The sequence below is a fragment of the Symphalangus syndactylus genome, chromosome 13, assembly GCF_028878055.3.
Source record: "Symphalangus syndactylus isolate Jambi chromosome 13, NHGRI_mSymSyn1-v2.1_pri, whole genome shotgun sequence".
NCBI lineage: Eukaryota > Metazoa > Chordata > Mammalia > Primates > Hylobatidae > Symphalangus > Symphalangus syndactylus.
This window is the reverse complement of record NC_072435.2, coordinates 80,285,616-80,291,615: the sequence shown is the minus strand read 5'-3', so window position 1 is coordinate 80,291,615 and position 6,000 is coordinate 80,285,616. Positions and strand designations below refer to the sequence as shown.

Genomic DNA, 6,000 nt, shown 5'->3' with positions numbered 1-6,000 from the left:
TTTCTAAGTTGGGATTGGAAGAGAGGCTGAGAAAAAGCTCTCTTGGCTGTTTTAAAAGCTAAGGATTAGTAGCAATGTTCTGACCTGAAATTTAGGTCTTGTGATTTCTTTCCAAGAGATTTTTCACTGTATGAAAAACCTGTTTGCAATGGCCTTTTTAATGTAATTCAATCTTAATTGGATACGAACCGTAAAAATCTAAGGGATTGTTAAAAGGCCTAAAAGTGCACAAAAGTATTTTTTAAGAGTAATATGAATAATCTGGAAGTGAAAAATGTACTTTGCTAAGTTACTGAACCTTTCTACCTACATTCTAGGTTCATTTTGCATTTCTTTCAAATTTTGAACGTTTCAAGGACGGAAAATTTCATCCCTAGACCATATGCACTGTTTAGGGGACGGTTCAGCCATTTTCAAAAGGAGGCTAAGCTTTGTGTTCAGAGGTGTATATTTTAGGAATTCTCCACGTGGCTTAATTACCAGCATGCCTTGATTGTCAGCAGAGGTAAGTCAGGCTTCATCTTGTCAGCTGCTGAGGCACCAACACAGGGTGGGTGAGGACCAGCTTTCTAAAACGGCCTTTCATAACCTGGCGAGAATCACTGAGCGCTATGAGGCCATTGCCTGACGGAGAAGCCAATGCCCAGAGGCTTTTTCTTTCGCAAAAGGTGTAAATGGCCGGCTTGGGGAGATAGGTAGGGAAAAATGTTCTTTGGGTCACCCATTTTTTCTAGTCCCATTACTGACTCTTGGAGAATATTCAGGTGGTGCCAGGTAGCACCATGCCTATTATTATTCTCACTGAGACAAAAGTCAGCGGCGGGTAACTGGTGTCCATTCTTTCGCTTGAGTGGGTTGGAGAAAGACGGGATGGCTGGAGGAATTTGTTTTGTTTTGTTTTGCTTTGGAGCGGGCTTCCTCAGTTGCATCCTGCATGGGGTGGACACAGCCCCGGGCTCTGCGAAGACGCCGCTGGGCAGCCGCAGTGGCCGCTGCATCAGTGGGTTTTGGGGCAGGGAGGTGCGGAGCCCAGCCTGCGCTCCTGGCTACCCCTCCGCGCCCCGCCGCCGCCCACAGCCTACCCTTCTCCTCTGCAGCCGGTAGGCGGCCGTAACATGGGCGGGCCGGGCACGTGGGCGCCTCCGTCACACCCTCACACATACACACGCGCGCGCGCGCACACACATACGCATGTACCCGCGCACCCGCACCCGCGCGCCTGTATCCCGTGCTGTTTCTCTGGCAGACACACAGGCGCTCACGAGTCTCTCCTTGCCAGCCTGCAGGGCAGCGACCCCCAAAACCCAGCTCCGGGTCCCAACCTAGGCAAGAAGCTGCTTCTCTGCAAACAGCTCCTCTTCGGCCTCCGTCGCAGCCACCTGGACCCTACCCTTTCGCGACTGCTGCTGTTCCTGCCGGGACGTGGAAGCAGCAAGAGGCGCTTGGTCAAGACACACTGACGGTAATGGCAAGCGCCTACGCTAAGAGCACAACTGGGGTTGAGGTGGGGCTCGCCATTAGCCACCCAGGAGCCTGAGCACCAGCACCGGGAACGAATTGATGGATGGATGCTGGGAAGACTCGCTGCTTCTTGGGGTGGGAGGAGGGAGAGCAGCTCAAAAGCCTTGGGAGGGAGAAGCTGGGCTGGGCGGGCAACATTCTAACTCTGCATCTCTGTACAATCAGGGTGGGGGGCGACAGGCTGCACATGTAAGGGGAAGCACATGGGTTGAAACGTGCCGCCGTCCTTTCTTCCCGTCGTGGAAATTGCCCACAGCATCCCCAGAGACCCACTCGTTTCCAAGTCAAGTCGGGGTTGGTTGAAGGGTGGGGTCCAACACGGGAAAGTCCAAGAGGAAAGTTGGGAGGGTCGGGGCAGAGAGAGAGGCGAGGTGAATTGGAAGCTAAACCTCGTGCAGGTGGGCGATGGGGCGGGGAGAGCAGAGAGCTTTATTCCTCATTCGCTTGCGTTCGCTTTAGCAAAGGCAGAAGGCGAGTACCGAGGACAGAGTGTTTTCACGTGACCACAGTTCCCTTTTGCTTGAGGTATCCTGTGATAAATGGCCGGAAAGGGGGCCTTTCGACGTACGAAAGGCACGTGGCTGCTGGAGAAATCACGGCTCCTGTGTTTCTGCGCATCCTGGATTTTGAGAGTGTGGCGGTGAGGGTGGTGCTGTTGGGATTGTAAGAAGATGGGAAGCAGTTAGAAACCCAGATCGTTTCTACTTTTCTTTCACTAGGCTGGTCTGTGTGTGACTGGGAAGAAGACGGTGTTGAGTACAGGGAAAACCTTGCACTCTAATGTAGCGCACCAGCCTGATACATAAGAATGAATCAAGACGCCCGAGGCGTTCGGGGACAGGCATGACCCACCCAGTGGCACAGGCTGCGGGAACGGGAATTATTTTTCCTGAGCTGAGAAGCAGCCTTTGATGTGCGTTTTAGGAAGCAAAGCCCCCAGGCTCGCGCTCTCCGGGGTCCCGCTTTCCCTTTCGACCCTCCTCCCTAGCTGGGAAAGGCTGGAGTAAGACGGGGCGGGGTCTGGACTCCGGCGCAGTGACGTAAGCAGTGTTTGGGTGCTTATGCAAATGAGCCTGCGACCGTTTCTTCTGGTCTTGCCATTTTCCCCTCCAGATCTTAAAGGTGGACGCAATCTTAGTCTGCACCATCCTTGCGGTTCACTACTTAAGACGTATGGGAGAAATGAAGGATTTGCTTTATATGCTGCTTTGGGGCTCCTCATCGCCCATGCTGTAAAAGCTGTTTTCTAACTGTCAATGCCTGATTGCTTTTCCGCAATACTAGCAACAAAGTGGTTGTTTTGAGAAATTGTTATTTGCAGACACAGCCCCATCAAGCCATTCACCCAACCTTATTTCTGCGAGATCATTGTTGAAATACAGACTTATTTATGTCTTAGGCACCTATTACTGGGCTTGACTTGTACGTGTTTAATAAATACTTAATGATGGACTAAATTTTCTTTGAACAGTGTTAGGTTTTGAAGGGAAGGTGAGGGTTAAGGGTTAAAGAAACACACACACGCACGCACGCACACACAGAAAGAGGGCGGCTCAACAGCAAATTCAGGCTTTCTGTCCAGCATAAAACCTACAGAAGTGGGGCATCAGCCTAATGCAGGAGCCCGCTGCCGCTTTCAGGCTGGGGCAATTTATAGGCATGGGCAGAAGGGGTCTGAGCAGTATGGCTTGCTGCTCCGCGGGATATTAAGCTGCTTCCATGAAGAGGCGGTTCTGGCTCTTGTTCCGGCGGGATGTCGTTCTGGTGTTCAGGGTGTTCCTTGGACCTTTGTCCAGCAAGATATGATAGGGATGTCTCTTTAGTTGGGCCTTTGTCCAACTCGTGGTCAGTTGGTTAGACGGGATGTTTCTCACAGCTCGAACCCCTGTGAAATGTTTCGCTTTGATCAAGGTCTGCAAAATAGCAGGGAGCTTACAACATGGTGCAGTTTGGACTAACCAACAGTATGTATTTTTTCTCTCATATTAAATTCAAGATATTTGACCATCAAAATCAGGCGATTTTATTTTTATGTGTTGTTGCCTTTTCTATGGAATCATCAATGATCCATGTGTATTTGTTGTAGTAAAACATATCCCAACAAATTTAAAATTGAATTTATTAACCATTTTTCTCTAAATAAAGCTTTCAGTTTTTTTTTCTTTTTTTTAGGGTGACAGGAATTAATAGGATTTTTAAAGAAAGATAATCTTTTACTGTTGATAAGCTTTTCTTTTTTTCTGATTGCACATTATATACTTGATTGAAAAATTATTTTATAATTCTAGTTAACTCAAGATGTAGTATTTTAATCGAATAAAGAAAGGTATTTTTATATGTTCCTAGGAGATCAGTACTCTATCACTCAATAAATATGAAATAATGCAGAATCTTAAAACTGGATAACAGTTATGAGAGATACCAATAATCAGATGAGATGCCTTCCTTGTCATCTACTGAAACATTTAAAATAAGTCAGAATAGTTACTAAACTCTAAAGTCCATATTCATAGTTATTACCTTACCCAGTGATCATAGTTGAAATTGTAAATATGCTTCTCCTGTCATAAAATATAATTTGTGTATGAATAGGTAAGATATTCGCATTCCTTTTAACTCTGGGATTATATCATCTAGGCAATTGAATCATTGACTTAGAATAGCAGACCCAAAAGAGAGCTTGGTGGCTATCAAAAGCTCCTAAAAACTTTTCTTTCACTTCTCAATGGACCTCTCACCTTGTGGAAGAGTATGTTAATTCTTTATTACTACATACATATGCATGATAGGATATATCAGTATATTCTTATGCAGCTATGCAGAGTAGATTTTGAAATGGTTTCTCAGCAGATAGTATTAATAAAAATCCACAAGTATAGTTGGATGCATGAACAACATTCAAGGTTACATAGCAGAAATCATTAGATTTATTTCCACTTTGCTTATCACACCACTCTTCTGGCCGTCTTTACTAAACAATTTTTGATGTATTTATCTGCTTAAATATTAACTTTGACCAGTAATTATCATCTCTTTTTCTGTGAACAACAAGCCCTAAAAATAAACTGGGATATAGGGCAATTTTAAATGTATAGTATCACTGGACACAGGGCAGAGTCGTAAGTTGTGTTCAGCCTTGAAGATCACTTTATTTCCTTGTGATTAATGTGCTAAGGTATCTTTTCACATAAGATTAATTGATTTTTATTTTTAAATAGAATGCATACTTTGGGAACTTTTTCACCTATCAGATTGGCAAAGATCAAAGAGATTATTTGTTATATAGAAGATGGTAGAAGAAAGCAGGCACTCTCATGCATTGCTGGTGATAGTGCAAATGGACACAATTTTTATAAAGGGCTATTTGGTAATATTTATCAAAATTATAAAAGCTTGTACCTTTTGACTGAGCTGTTCCAGTTCTAGGAATTTATTCTACAGATATGGAGATGCAAGATATACAAAGTAATCTGTTGGAACATTGTAGTGGCAAATTATCAGCGATGATCTAAATATATGGTATACCTATACCAAGGAATATCATACAGAAGTTTTTTTAAATGAAGCTATTACATTGAGATCAAAAGTTTTGAAGAATTTATTTGAGTGAAAACCTAAGAGGTAGAATTATGCACATAGTAATAGTTGCGTAAAAAGAAGCAGATTGGGAGCTGGTGGGGAGAAAACACATATTAGCTTGAATATATAGAGAGTGTTTAAGTGTGTACACACATATATATATGCTTGAATATACAGAAAATATTTATTGAAGATTTTGATTACTTATTGGGAGATACAGATGGTACAGTATATTCTAGGGAGAAAGGGTAGGAAGATATATATATATATATATATGTATATATTTCTTTACTCTTTGCCCTTATAATATCATATTATAGTATTTTGTATTCAAAATATAAATATATAAAATATTTTAAAGTGAACACAGAGGCAAATAAATGCCTTTAGTAGAGTCTTATTCATTCATCAGATGCCATGGAATTAGTAAGGTACAAAAGTCAATGAGTATTTTGACGACCCCCTGATTTTTGTTGTTGTTTCTGAATTTACAAGAAAGCTTCCTCTTTCAAGAGTTCTAGTAATAAAATTATATTGGAGAAGCATATTTAGTACTTGATTCAATAAAGTTAACCAATTATACTAGCAAAAAAGGCATAATTTTAGGGTATAAAAAAAGTCTTAATTTTGAGATGGGTGTTGAGTCCCATGTAGTTGTTAAGAAATAACACAGAGAGTTCTTGTGAGCTCTTGACAAATTTCCTGCAAATATAACATTTTGTGATAACTATATTAAACCTTCCTAATCAGAATACTGACATTGATACAGTTAAGTTACAAAAGAGTTCCATTACATAATGGCCTTTTATAACCACAACCACTTCACTCCAGTCCCCAACCTCTCCTTAACTCCTGGCAACCTCTACTCTGTTCTCCATATTTATTTTTTGGTCATTGTAA

The 6,000-nt window shown here is 42.6% G+C and overlaps 1 protein-coding gene across 2 annotated transcripts in view; it reads left to right on the top strand.

Moving 5' to 3' along the window:
- The first annotated feature begins 1,175 nt into the window (after positions 1-1,175).
- The window catches only part of SLC6A15 (solute carrier family 6 member 15), a 74,097-nt gene continuing 69,272 nt past the window's right edge, over positions 1,176-6,000 (top strand). The window contains exon 1 of one of the 2 annotated variants that reach the window (XM_055236921.2): positions 1,176-1,462. The gene's annotated coding sequence lies outside the window, so the exon portion shown is untranslated. The remainder of the gene's footprint in view (positions 1,463-6,000) is intronic. The other variant, XM_055236920.2, reaches the window with a different exon arrangement.